At 32.0% G+C, this 14,322-nt stretch overlaps 1 long non-coding RNA gene across 1 annotated transcript; it reads left to right on the top strand.

Annotated features, from left to right (window-relative positions):
* Positions 1-10,007: 10,007 nt before the first annotated feature.
* Positions 10,008-11,884, top strand: LOC137745062 (uncharacterized). Its single transcript, XR_011069660.1, has 2 exons — positions 10,008-11,422; positions 11,546-11,884. It is a non-coding gene; the product is annotated as an uncharacterized lncRNA (long non-coding RNA).
* The last annotated feature ends 2,438 nt before the right edge of the window (positions 11,885-14,322 follow it).

Here is a 14,322-nt window from a genome sequence, read left to right as displayed (position 1 = left end):
TAGATGTAGGGCAGGCAGATATGCAACACGAATGGCCCAGTCTCCAATTCCAATTATTAATCTTCTTTTCCGGTAAGATCATTTGAGACATATCAACAGAAGAGTTGGTTGTTCTTTTTTTAATTTTGAGGTTTGGCCTTTTACCCCACACCTCCTCCGAAGTTATAAGAAATTGTCAATTTTTTTTTTCCTGAACTTCGATTTTAGTTGATTACTTTTCTGAATTTTTATAATTGGATACTTTCCTTCTTGAATTTTAATTTTAGTTGATGACAACCTTAATTTTTATAATCAGTCAATTTTCCCTTGAATTTTAATTTTTCCCTAAACCCAAAACCCTAAAATTCAAACAAAAAGTGTATATAGTGAACTAAAGAAGAAGAAAAATAATATGTTCTCCGTATTAGGGATAAAATTATATTTTTGCAATTATAAAAATAAGTTCAAATGAGAAATTGGCCAAGAAATAGTCCATTTGTAAAAGTTTAGGAGGGTAATTTAGCTAAACTAAAAGTTTACAGGAGAAATTGGTAGCTCCTTATATGTTGAGGGGAGAAATTAACAAATATCTTTCTAATTTTTATACAAATTGAGGCGACAGATTTCATATTTTCAAAGCTAGCTGTCATGTCACTTACAATAAACTATTACAAATTTAAATTGTCTTAAGACAATCTTCGTTGGGCTAAAAGTCAAATTTTTTAGTTCGGAATATTTAGTTTTTAGTCCAGAAACAGCTTTTCTACTCCAACCATTCTAGCCTAAAATTTTAGCCCGGGATTATTAAAGAATGAACTTAGGGTATTTTTTTTTTGTTAAATTAAATTTTTTTTTAAATAAATATGTAGACTATCGTAAATTAATTTTATGAACATTTTAATCTAAAAAAATTTAAATTCCGATAAATATTGGGTAGAGTTCACTCCGATTTCTGAGCTAAATTTTAGGGGGAATTTGGCATTGGTTTAGCATTTAACATTTAGCCCAAAATTTCCTCTTGGGTTGGAGTGGGTTTGGGGGAAATTTTGGGAGGGTAATTTGGCTTTTAGCCCATCATTGGAGTTGGTCTAAAAGAATGAATATCAAAGTAACGTTTTGTGTATAGATATAGACCTTTTTAATTATTGATTTTAATTAAGTTAGCTCCTTCAATTAGTTGCAAAACGATAAGCGCAAGATTAGATTAAAGTTTACCGCTAGGGAGCTTTATCAATCATGATGCCCCATAACCTGTTGAATGTTGACTCAATCGTCAACTTTTGAGACGGAGATTAAATAATTACACACGCTAGGTATATAAATATAGTAAATCAGTGCTAAGATAAAGTAATTTACCACTTGGAGTTTTAAGAAGGTATTTTGAATGAAAATTTAAATCAGGGAGGAGAAAATCCCTGATCTTATATATTGAAAGAGGTCTCAATTCTTAAGATTGTCATTAAAAATTATAAGGTCTTAAAATATTCTTATAATCACAACTACGAAATATGTGAAGTGAGACACAAATGATGTAAGAAGGAATAAAATGTGTAGGGACTAAAGAGAAAATTGCTTGTGAAGTACAAAGAGTATAGCTCAAAAATAAACCTAAAAAAATTGGGTAATAGAACGTTGTATGAATGTATTGTACTATATGTCAATACTTAAGCACTCTTCTAGAATATATATACACACACACACACACACACACACATATATATATATATTATGTTATAAGTCTTACAAATTTACATTATCTCTTAAAATAATGTTATTCACGTACCTATTTTTATCTTTCACACACTTCTTATTAATTTCTATTATTTGATCTTCTTCAATTTATTCGATCCAATGATCGAAAATTAAAAGTATATAAAAAACAAAAAAAATGTGTGGATATCACCATTCCCCACCCTACCTTTTATTCCTTTCAAATGAAGTAAAGAAGTTGCAATGTATATTATTTTTTGTCCACTGTAAGGGATAGTGTGCCATGCCGTATATCCCAGTGGCCGCAAGTGATATATCCATTAACAAGGACTAGAGTTGCCTAATGGCAGCTTTACCTACTTTCCATACCTGTCTCCTGCCTTTCGCTGGGAACCGCATCATTAACCCACTAACTCAAAATTTAACTTAATACACACCCCTTTCACTTGTTAATTATAAATTAATATTACTTTTGTCACGTGATGTCAAGTATGGCTTACAGAATTGACATCTCTGAGATTTTATTAGTCTAATTTCCCAAAACATTCCCAAGTGTAATCTTACCTCCACTGCTTTCGCATTCATAAATCTCATTTTTATTTGTTAAATTTTGTCTCTAATACTCACATCTCTGTCACTGCCTAAGTGGAGTGGAATGCCAGGTAAAAGGGCCGCATCCAACATATTTAATACAATTTTTAGTGTTGATAAGATACAAAATATTTTACTTAATAATTTGATTCAAAGATCCAAAATACTATTAAGCAGCCAGACTAATTGCTGTTGTTGGAACAAAAGAAATAATATAAAAGAGTTTAATTGTTTTTTGCTAAGCATCACGAATTGGTTAATTAATACTAGCATTTGCATACACACTTTTTATGTATGAACGTATTTTTTTAGAAAATGAGAAGGAGAAAGGGAGAGAGAGAAAGTTGGGGAGAGGGAGTGGGAGGTTTTTGTTTTTTTTAATTTATTTTTTTTAATATTGGAGATTTTTTAACATCACGAGACTTCAATAAAAAATAGTAAAATTTAGACCTGTGAAATTACATTATTGCCCATCATTTTTTTGTGTGATAGAAGACTAATTTATCTTTTCACCCTCCATTGATTGACAAATAAAATTTTATTAATTTGTAGAGATAATAGCAATCTTCTTTAGTTTGATATAACCAATTGTTCCGGAATTCGCTACTGCATGTTTGGTTCAAAGATGTATGCTTTTCAAATAACTTTATTATATAATTTATATACGGTTGGTAATCATCCACATATGTGCAAACCGCAATCTTTTAATTTCTTAGCTAAGGAACAATGTGTGCTAGCGGCCGGTCTTCATCAATTGTTTCATTTCTTTATTAGGGAAGTGATTTACAAACAGTTTTCTTTATCTCCTAAACAATCCAACTCCTAAACAATCCAACTCATTTAAAGATTTAAAAAAAATCAAAGATATATCAATGAACATAAATAACGACACAAAAGTATACAAAAGAAGAAGAAAAAAAAATGCATGTAACTGATTTTTCCTTTACTATTATCCTTGATCACAATGGTCTTTAAACATTGGTTATTCAACGAAATGAATTAATTTCTTGTGCAAAACTTGATCAATTATTATTTGGGTGCTAGCTAGCTTGATAGCAATGAAAAAGCAGAGAAATGTGTGAACAAAATTTTGTATCTACCTATTAGCCTATTAACTTTTTCCTTGTTTACCATGTTTTGCTCTACAGATGGGGTATTAGTTTTGTTGTTTTCTCATATGTTGCTAAGATTTCCACGATCCTCTGGAGCGAACATGGATGTCTACTCACGAATATATCTTTCTTCTCTCACACAGAGTCCTAATCCTCACCTCCACATGGTCCTCATTATCCCAAGGGGGTTACAAACTGTGATAATATTATTGATCATACAATGGTAAATTCATATAAATGAATAAAATTTGTCCAAAGATGTATGTGTCTCTCTCTCAATGTGAAAAATCACGTCAAATGAAAAGTAAACACAAATAAAGATAAAACCCGTTGTAGCTAAGTTTGAGCGAGTCTAAACGGTTTTAAACTCTTAACCTAGCTAGTGTTTTTTAGCTTGATCCCTAAAAAGGAAAAACCGTGTTAACTCTATTTCCCTTCATGTGATTTTAAGGACATGAGAAGCGGACCATCTAGACATGAAACCAGCTGCACATAGGGAAGTGCACTTGGAAAGAGACTTGGGAGCTAACGTGATGGGAAGTGGGTCTAGTAAAATCGACTATTAGTACAATTAATCGTCAGAACATTGCTCATCACCTTTAACAATAAGGAAAAAGGAAATTAAAGGGAGATGGATTCAGATGAATCAGAAAATGTTGTATTATGAAATTTATTAGGGTATTGACCAATAAAACAAGGGGTTTTCACCGAAAAAGGAAAAGAAATTATCACCGTTCCTTTTTATGAACCTCAACCATGTGAGGGAAGTTTATCTCATGAATCAAAAAAGAAATATGACATTAAGTTTGATTCCAATTTATATTTTGAATCTCTTAATATAAATATATCTCTCTATTAAAAATGAAAAATTAAAACAAATAATGACAGCAGTCATCAGCATCATCTTCTCCATCCTAGTTAATTGTTCTATCAGAATTGTTTCAGAAGTTGAGACTGGTACAAATAGACTGATGTTGAAGACGGATAAGACACTACATGTTCTGTAGCAAGCAGCAGCCTGCTTCGAGGAGGACTATGATCTTGAAGTTACAAGACCTCGAGAAGGCCTCGGTACGTAGGGCAGGTCACCGTCTTAGGATTGTAACATTTTCTGTTCATAATATTCTTGATGAATACAATTTACTTCTACCTTTATTGTCAACACACAAATAATTATTCAAGAAATGGAAATCTAATTAGATACGTGGTGGACCGGAGGTAGTTTGGCTGAAAGGCAAGATACATGTGATGTATGCACTGCAGCCTCGATCATGTTTGAAGTTGAAAGTGAAGGGGCATTCTGTGCAACACAAAAGGTGCAAGTGTTATTAATTCACTCACATGTATTTATTTATATTATTCGTTATATTTTCAGTTATAAAATATCAATCATGTAGTCTAGTTACTTAATGGTGCTGATATGGAGCAATATGTGTGGCAGATACATATACTCTATAGTAATGCAGCTACCAATATCTAGATAGCATGATCTTCAAAATAATATCAACAGCTACTTTGAATGAATTAATAACAACGATATGGCATTGACTGAGATACAGAAACGCACTTTCTTACTTGGAGTTTTTCTCTGATATTGATTTTTAGCTGGTTGGAAAGCGACTGACCTTTGTGCATATGCACTCCAAAATCTTTCTTTAAAAAAATTAAAAGTAAAGAAAATTAGGGTTTCTGTGGACAGCAGTCACCATCCCGGCCATTAAGAAAATGGTCACACAGGCAAAAGGCAAAGGTTGCTGATTGATTTTGAAAGTCATATGTTGATGAATTGATGTCGCTGGTAGTAGTGGATTTTAGGACCCATTTGATATGCAATCCTGCAAAAATCACACAAAATAAAAAATGGGATTAGAATAAAGTACAGATATAATAAGATGGATGAACTAAAAACTCTTGTTTTTGTGTTTTTTAATTTTTTTTTTAATTTTTTTAATTTTTAATTTTAATTTTTGTGATTTTGTGATGAAGAATGAAAGCAAAGAAAATCAAATCAAATAAACAAAATAAAAAGAAATAGGGTTAGAAAAATTTGAGTTGCCTTCCAAAGGCGCTTTATTTAACGTTAATAATGCAGCTCAATGGTTCTCTTAGATTGGATAACTACTTCATCGAATTGGATGCTCTCCTGATCCTTTTGGTGAAGATCCTAAAAATCCGTGAATTATGTCTGTTTATTATACATTGTGCAATCAGTGTTTGTCAAAAATATGTTTGTATTTAATTTTAAATAGAAATATTTAAAATAACTTGTGACCGCATGATGTACTATAAACAGACAAAATTCTCACAAAGAGGATCCGACGAGGATTCGGATTCCTACTTCACAATGCCATATTAATTTTAAATAGAAATATTTAAAATAATTTGTGACCGCATGATGTACTATAAACAGACAAAATTCTCACAAAGAGGATCCGACGAGGATTCGGATTCCTACTTCACAATGCCATATGGCGAAACTAGGTACTGCTTGAGTCGATGTCTGTTGACTTTGAGTTCAAAACAAAAGTCCTCATTCTTGATGTCCACGTCCCCATATAGATAAACCTTCGTAGCTAAGTATGGCAGCCTCATTGGAAGACTCAGCTTAATTGTAAGGAAGAACATATATCTAATATGCAGCTTCACTCAAATATAAACATGCAATACTCATTTAAGTTAAACATTTTGAAAAACTAGGTAACCCTTAAAAGCGTGATATTCGTTTTAAATGAATTTACAGCTCCTAACCACAAAAAGTATTAACCAAGTGTGACCTTTCAACATAAATTGTATCCAATTAATTGTCTAAACATCCTAATGGAAATCAGACATCAAGATATATCGATAGTTTAAAATCAGTGATTGAAAATTCAAAGCAAACATGCATAACCATATAAATAAATTGAAAAGAAACTACATATTCATATTAAAGCTCATAATCTCGTCCTAGCAAAGAAAGAATTAGTTAGACATAATTATAATTCAATATCAAAATATATTAAGAAGAAAAGAGAGATAATACCCTTGTAGTATAGAGCTGCAAAATGAAAAAGCACTTCTCTAGTCGAATTCCTAAAGCCAAAAACGTCCTCTCCTCTAAGGTTACAAAACTTTATAATACTAATGTGAATTGAAGTGCTACCTAATGGGATTCGTAATAAATCTAAAAAATCAAATAAAATAATATAATTTAAAAAATACAATCCTATTCTGACACAAAATCAAATCAGCGAAGATTCCTTTCGTAGACTAACCAAGACAGCATATACCCATAAAGATGTTATCGGAAAGATTAAGGAGTCATCTTCGATGTTGTAGAAGTAATTTCTCCCAAAAACATCCTCTTCAATAACTTATAGCTCACGCAATCCTTAAAGGTCAAATTCGTCAGCACCGTTCACCTGTGCTGTTTCAATCATCACGACTAAACAGCTTGGAATTAAAGGTTGAGATTTTGATACAATCTTCTTCGCTATCTAAAGAATCGACTGCAATTGGAATCACTTAAAAAATTCATTGTTTTGTTATTTTTCGAACAAAGTAAATTCTGCATGTACTACAGTCAAAATATAAAGAGAAAATATCCAAAATATCCAAAAGTATATATAAAATCCAATTAAGAATAATATAGTATAATATTGACTTATAGTTATAGTAATGGGTACTGCCATGGAAATGTATTGTATATATTCCTACAGTTCAGGTGTGTATAATATAATCGTACAATTTTTAGACAAATTGTTAAGAATAATACTTGGCTATACTTAAAGGATGAGGAGGAGTTCCTACTCAAAATTGTTCATTGCCGATTCATACAATTTCATGTTTATGATCAAAACATTCATATTATATATCACTCTACAACGATTGTCTCTGCAAAAATTCAATTCAAACAAAGGTCGTTTAGTCATCAAACTATATAAAAACAAATGAGCGAAATTGGTAAAAGTATTATGAACCGTCTATGTATTTGCTATAATAGATTAACTAAACGACCTTAGTTTATGTCTTTTTTTTTTTTTTTTTTTTTTTTTGCAGAGATGATCTTTACAGAGTCATTAATAATATGAATGATTATGATCATAAGTATAAAACTCTGTGATTTTGACATAAAAACATAAAGACGTACTTTACGCATATATTAGACTGTAATTGACATGTAAGTAAGAATGACTCTTTACATCAAAAAGAATGAGCCAATTATTTTCCTTGTTTCTCCACATGCCCACCTTTAGAGCACTTCCAACATGCTCTTTTGTCCTGTGGACAGACCCCATTTGCAATCCAATCCCCTCACAAACTAGCTCCAGCCCATTTGGACAATTGGGCTAAGGGGAAGCCTGTGGGAAAGGGCAGGTAGGAGTCCAAGGCCTAAGCACCTGAGAGGGTTGATGTTAGCCACGTTATAATTTTTTTTTTTGCACCAACCATGTGCATAACACATGCACGTCGAGGGCGCGTTACCAACAAGATTTCAGACGGTGGGGCCCGTGTTGCTACTCACTAAGTAACAGTTGAATTTGGACCGTTTGATTTCCAGATCAACTGTCCAGGTTTTTTCAATTTTAAAAATTAAAAAAAAAAAGAAATATTTCCGGGGGGGGGGGGGGGGGGGAACACGTGTCACAATCTGGGTTGTTGGATTTCAATTTTTTTTTTTTTTTTTGTAATCCGACGGTTCAGCTTAATTAAGTTAATAAAAAATTTTAAAATAATTAAAAATTCGAAAAAATTTATAAAATTATAATTTTTTTTTTCTACCTTACCATTTTCTCCCACCTTACACCACATTTCAATATTTTTAACAATTCTAAACATGGCAGAATACGTCGCGTGACAGAATTGGTTAAAAATCTTATCGAAATATATACACAAAAATTGTACTTCCGGATAATGACCTATGGAAGTGACGAGATCAGTTAAAAATCCTATCCAAAATTAAAAATAAATTTATTTTTATTATTTTAGAACATAAAAAATACTAATATTTTATTGCCTATTGTCATGACTATTATTAGGGGTGGAGATGCGAAAGATAATTACTGCTTTTAAGACACATCATTTGCACGTTTTGTTATAAATGAGCGGACTAGCAGGACAGAGAAGTGCAGAAGAATGTCTCAGATTCACCGTTTTGATGAAGATCCCTCTCTCTCTCTCTCTCTCTCTCTCTCTCTCTCTCTCTAACCTAATGAGGTTGTTTGTGAGAAGGGTAGCTCTATCTAGTAGCTGGCCAGCTCCTAGAGTCGTCCTCTCAGTTGAGTGTTGAGGAAATTCTGGAATATATGATTTAGGTGTGAGTTGAACAAGATGGAGAAGCAGGGCACGTGCATTTCTAACTCATTCGCATATACTGAGATATATATACTCAATACTCTTATTTTTCTCTGAGCCGCTAAATTATTACAAGTTTACAGATATATATCTCATATCCAGTGATGAGTTAGTTGTTCATGTGCCCCTCTTCCCCATCACGACCACTCCACCTTATTGCTTCTATGAAGATTGTCACCGTAGATCATAACCGTGCGGACATTCCAATTCAGGTATTCAGAAAATGCTGAATAATTAGCTCCACTTCAGGTGATCGTTTTCGCTGCAATTTTCTTAATTATATATGTATAATATATATATATGTGTGTGTGTGTGTGTGTGTGTCTGTATATAATTAGTCAGTTAGACTAGATAAAAAATAAACACTTAGCTTGATATTTTTGCATTTCCAAATTGGATAAAGAAATTGCAATGCTAATTAAGATTATTAACTGTAAGGAAAAAGAGATCAAGAAAACTTAATGTGTTCTGTGCAGTGTTCATAGGTTTGAAATAGTGCTACAATTATTTTCAACAAAATTCATAGCAAATTATATTGAACTTTAATTTCAGTACTTTTTAAATTTTTGTTTTTGTTTCCAATTGCTCTCTCTCTCTCTCTCTCTCTCTCTCCATGATCTAGATTTCTTTTGGTCTGTAGTTAGTATGCAGATGATAAATTGGTAATCACTGTACGAAGAAGAATGCTATCTGGGTTAATTACCATTTTATTATGATCGTATGCAGATGATAAATTGGTAATCACTGTACGAAGAAGAATGCTATCTGGGTTAATTACCATTTTATTATGATCGTAAGATTACTGCAACAACCATATTTTTATAATTAATTAAGGACATAAGCAACCATGAAGGCCAATAATTCCCCCCTTTTTCTTTATTTTTTGAAGGATTACCAACTTGTTAGATACCTAATACTAAAGAAACTAAAATTTCAAATAATCCAGTAAGTAATCTAATATTATATACTCTTTATTCTGATAAACACTGTTATATACACACACACACATACATATAGATATATATATATATATATATATATATATATATATATATATATATATAGATGAAGATGCAGAGTCTGATGCGCTTCTCATCCCATTGAAGAAGAGGTGGGTTTCCTGGGCCCCTCATTGGGTCGGAGCTTCCTATCTCCCATTCGTTCTCTCTGGAGTAAGCTTCTAAGTGAGATGATATCGGCTTGTCCATAAATCGGCTAATCACTCCCACTCTATATATATATATATATATATATATATATATATATATATATATATATGTATGTATGTATATATATATATAATCATCGAAAGTGGTATAGACAAAGGGGAAATTGCTTTTTAGGCTTTCAATTGTCCCCCTAGTATGAGGAGGGAAGTTTTTCAATTCTGGAAGTAAAAAATGCTTATGAAAAGCAAGTAAACCCCGTCAAGGTCTTACCATAATTGCTATGAACATCATTTTTATAACAATCATATGGTTGGACAATTTAACTGTGATTACTAGAACTAACTATTTTCACTTTCTCACTAATCTAACCTTTTTTTTCTTTAATTTCTGGAATCCTTCATATTGCTTCTGTTGTTATTCTTGTGCGGATACTGAGGTAAATCAACATTATTTGAGGGACTTGCTTGCAACAGTGATGTAACTTTCGTAGAGGGACTTGCTTGCAATGGCAATGTAACTTTTGTGTCCTAATGATAAAGAGGGACTTGCCAGCAACATGAATATAGCTTTTTCTGCGTCTTAATCAAGATAAAGACTTGCTTACCGTGTGGATAGACCCTTTTGTGGTATTCCTTTATGTGTCTTTCTCACTTTGCACATGATTAAAGATAATGCGGAGTGAGAAAGATACATAAGGGCTATTATATCTTGTCCCTCTTTGTGTTAGTGTTTGTTAAATGAATTAAATTGTATTTCTTTGGATTTTATTCAATTTTGGAAGAAGACAATTGTTTAAGCTATCTAAGTTTGAGGAAGAAGAAAGGTGGAGTTCATGGCTCAATTTCATTCATATATCCAACGGTACATACTGGATCCGGAAACAAAGGAAAAATCAACATAATCGTTGGGGATTCACAGGCTTCACACAAGTCACTCTCTTAAAAACAGACTCACATGCTTTGCACATGCATCACTTACTCTACACAGCTGCCGTAATTGCTAGCTAATAAAAGCTCTTAAGATGTTCTAATCCTAGCTACATTATACATATACTAAAACTTAACACAAAATCACTGTTATTAACAGTGAACGGACTAAAGTGCCCTCCAATTCTTTTGTTATCAGCTATTTTTCCCTCTTCACACAGTAAAGAGACTGTTTTGCCCTCCTAGCCTACGAGTCATATCGCTTCACCTACTCCTTCGGCAAAACACTCTTCATCACGTGTCAGTCATCTTGGAGTGGGAAGGGGGACGCAAAGATTGTTCGTTCTCCAATCTTCCGGAAACCACAACGACTACAAATCTTTCTCCCACAAACCCTTTGTTCTCCCACAAACCCTTCGTTCTCCATTTGCCGTTTCGTCCAAAATTTCACTATCAACTCCACTTAAAATCCCTAGAATGCCAAAACCCAACTTTCTCGAGCCAAAGAAATCGCCATCAGCCTTCACCCATAAAAAATTTTGCCAGAAATTCACCACAGGAAGTCCAAATTTTCTCTACTTGGACGATTGCAGAAGATCAGGTTTGATTATTTTCGCACTTTCTCGAATCAATTTAGTGAATTTTTTGATAAATTTCTCAGTTTTGGTTTGAATCTTTATTTAGTGATCGGAGAATCTCTGTTTCTTCGTTGTCGATTTCATAGGATTTGGGTTTGGGCAGATAATTCCTTTAAACCGCTTCAACAACATGTCTTGGAACTCGATTGGCCACTATCTGCACAGCCTCCATATTCTTGGTAATACAGCAGAAGCAATCATCCATGGCTTGAAAAGGATGGAAAGACTAATCCAGGGCAATCACATATCATTAACTCATCAGACATAATCAATGTTTGGTAAAAATATAGAAGGAAGATAGATCACTATCTATCACATACCCTATTTCTTATTTATTTATTTTTAATTTGATTAACAATTCAAACATACCTTTATATTTATTAGTATCTTGATTTCCATGACAATTCAAGCAGATCTTTTTTGTGTTTTTTTTTTTTTTTTTTTTTTTTTGTTTCTGGGTGTTTAATTTTATTTGAATTTCTTAATTTGTTCACAGGATTAGTAGCCATTTTATTTATTGATTTATTTATTTATTTTGGATTTATAGCACCAAGGGTATTGGTGAATGGTGAAGAGGTTTGTATGGGTTCACGTATCTTAAACTTGTAGTGGGAAGTGAGGGTTTTGTTTTAGTGTTTTAGATAATTTTAGGAACATGTAGATACTATGATTTGTGGTTGCTTTCTTAAACCATGATAAAGCAGTCCATGTAATTTTAACATAGATATCATTTTTTTATCTAATGCATGAGTATATGAAATGTTAAGACGATAATATATTGGACAACACTGTGATTTAAAATGCAAAGAGAGACAATGAACCATGTTTGATATTTTGTTTGTGTTGGTTGATTTAAATTTGAGCTTTTTCGAGTTGGAATCATGTGTTTTGTTTAAGATATCATTTTTGGTTTATGAATGGTTTGCCAGTGCGAAAGTTTGCATCTTTTTTATGGTTAGATTCATGGTTTTTTCTTAAGCTTTGAAGTTCTTAGTTTTTATCAAGAAATTTAATCTGGGTTTCATTTATTTGTGAAACTAGCACTTTTTTGTGAAAGATTTTCTGTAAATGATTGCTTATTTGGCTTTAAATTTGACCTCTATAAATTTTCAGGTTGTTCTAGACTTTGTCAACAGCGCAGAGTTGTCTTCGGCAGAGCTTGATAGCAACTTTGGGTGAGTTTGAATTGACAGTAGATATGATTTTTTTTTTTTTTAAATTTATTCATCTTCTTTCAAATTTATTTGCAAATATTTTTGAAGCCCATGTGATTCAAAGTTCAAATTTATTTGTAAAGTATAAGTGTGGGTGTGGACACTCAATATGACTTTTTCATGGTGTTGCTATCTGGTGTTTGACAGAATTATATTAGGGACTGTCTAAATTTTAGTTGCAGATGAAGCGTAATCAAAAGGTTATAAATTAGAGGTATAATTTAATTTTTATATTTGATGCATCGTTTGATTAAATTAATACAGTAAGAACATTGACTTGACGTATGTGCTTTCGTATGGAAAACTGAATTTGTGTGTTTATAATCGTGTATATACTCAATATTTATTTTAATTACAATGGAATTGACTGAAAATTATGGAGAATTAGTATAAGTTTACACACCAAAAGAAATAGAATGAAAATGTAAGTAAAGAAAAATTAGAATGTAATACATAATATCTTAGTGTGTTAAGGGATTGATGACTAAATGTGCTACATGAAGAAATTGCTTATTTCGTTAGTCAAGGGCAGCACTTGATAGGAGCATAACCAAAACCAGGTAAGAGTCACATTTTTGTTGCATTCCTATCCTAATTTTGTGTATTATTCACTTAGCTCTAGGTTGTTAACTGCAAATTTTGCTATTTTGCTCCCCTTCGTTTTATCTACTAATTATTGTTATATGAATTGTATTCTTCAGTTAAATAATGATAATTAGAATGTCCAGAAAAAAAAAAAAAAATCAAGCATTGTAGTGTTCGGGATGATAATTTGTATCCAATATGATCATTAGCCAGTCAGAAAACCTAATTTGGGAAGTGGGTTTTAAAGTTTTAATAGTTTTGTTGTGTGTAAATTTCTTGCTTTGCCTAGCTACCAAGAATCTAATAACCAAAGGCTTAGTTATTTTCTCCAAATGGTTTTCAATTTGTTGTAGGTAAACGAGAGCTACTGTATTGTTATGCACGGGGGAATGGAAGGAAAGTAAAAATTTAAGTTTTTAATACAAATTAGAAATGGAGCAACGCTAAACAAAAGATAGGTAAAACTAACCACTACTTTCTTTCCATTTAAATATAAACCAATTGATTAAATGTGTGTTTAAAATGAAGTTTCAATTGTTTTCAAATTCTAACAACGAACTCCTACGCGTTAAGATAGTCTATTTAGAGTTTTGATCCACTTTTGATTATGCAGAATTTCATATATTTTTTTTTTCCATATAAAGTTTCCATTTTTCTTTTGAGTGAGAGAAGAAGCTTTAATGTGGGTTTACAATTTTTACCTTTGTAGATTTTCAAAGTAGGACCGAGCTTTCAAAAGGCACTTCAAGTTCTGGAATTTTTTTTTCTTGTTATATCATGTTCTAAATTGTACAAACCATTTCTTTAATTAGAGAAAATTAAGCACAATCCTGCTTATATACATATTGTTATTTTAAGAAACAATTTTATTAGTCTTTTCTAAAAGAAATGATAATAAGAAACTGCAGTTTACTTTTGGGTTTCATTCTTAACTGATTTCTGAATTTATGCTTAAGTCTAATCTACTCCAAAGACAGGCTGAGCAAAAGGAGGAAAGGTTTACGTAGGTATGTGTACTATGTGTTTTCATCAATTCTTTCTCAGAATGTGCCTTCATTGTTTGT

Source organism: Pyrus communis, chromosome 9 (assembly GCF_963583255.1).
Source record: "Pyrus communis chromosome 9, drPyrComm1.1, whole genome shotgun sequence".
Taxonomy (NCBI): domain Eukaryota; kingdom Viridiplantae; phylum Streptophyta; class Magnoliopsida; order Rosales; family Rosaceae; genus Pyrus; species Pyrus communis.
This window is presented reverse-complemented; position numbering and strand designations above follow the sequence as displayed.